The sequence below is a fragment of the Gekko japonicus genome, unplaced genomic scaffold (assembly GCF_001447785.1).
Source record: "Gekko japonicus isolate JY-2015 unplaced genomic scaffold, Gekko_japonicus_V1.1 scaffold292, whole genome shotgun sequence".
Classification (NCBI taxonomy): domain Eukaryota; kingdom Metazoa; phylum Chordata; class Lepidosauria; order Squamata; family Gekkonidae; genus Gekko; species Gekko japonicus.
The window spans coordinates 556,000-556,692 of record NW_015173131.1 but is presented as its reverse complement, the minus strand read 5'-3'; the positions used below and the strand labels follow the sequence as shown (position 1 = coordinate 556,692).

General features: G+C 44.7%; 1 protein-coding gene across 1 annotated transcript in view; it reads right to left on the bottom strand.

Annotated features, from left to right (window-relative positions):
• LOC107119607 (epidermal differentiation-specific protein-like) overlaps positions 1 to 35 on the bottom strand; it is a 7,831-nt gene extending 7,796 nt beyond the window's left edge. Inside the window, exon 1 of the mRNA XM_015422127.1 lies at positions 4 to 35. The gene's annotated coding sequence lies outside the window, so the exon portion shown is untranslated. The remainder of the gene's footprint in view (positions 1 to 3) is intronic.
• Positions 36 to 693: the final 658 nt, after the last annotated feature.

Genomic DNA, 693 nt, shown 5'->3' with positions numbered 1-693 from the left:
TACCTAGAAGACTGGCATCAACTCCTTCTCCCTTGTTTCAGCACAAAGCACTCCAGCAGTAGAAGCGTTTATACTCCCAGTGTTAACACGCCCCTTTCTTTGAGGTGCTGGCTTTGATCCTGTCAGTTGAATGGAGGATGACAAGTTCCATCTCCCACATGACATTTCGCACACATGTACACACCCTTCCATCTTGGGGAGCCAGCACCTCCTCAACCTGAAAGTAAGGCATTTATCTCACACACACACACCCATCCATTTCCTTGTGTGACTTCCACAAGTCACTAGGGGTAGGCTAGATTCTTGAACTGTCAGAACTACTACCTCACTTCCACCAGAAGTTGCTTCAATATTTTAAGGAGAACCTCACCTGGAATGCAAGCTTTTGTGCAACCACAGACTCAACAGGTTGAATCAGTCCCAAACTTTGCATGCTGCCAATCAATGTAGCCGTGCTTCCCTGTTGCAACACTCCCAATTAACTCAGCTTCACACCCTTGTAAGCATCCTCAGCAGAACTGCATCATTCTGAACCCATTGCACTTGATGGGATTGCATCGTTAATATCCTTGAAGGAAGCAGCTTTTTCACTGAAAATCTTTTCCACCTCAGCATTGATGGGAATACAGCAAGGGTTCACTTGTAAGTTATTTATCTAGGAGCAAATCATTTTAGCCATAAGTTACATTATCC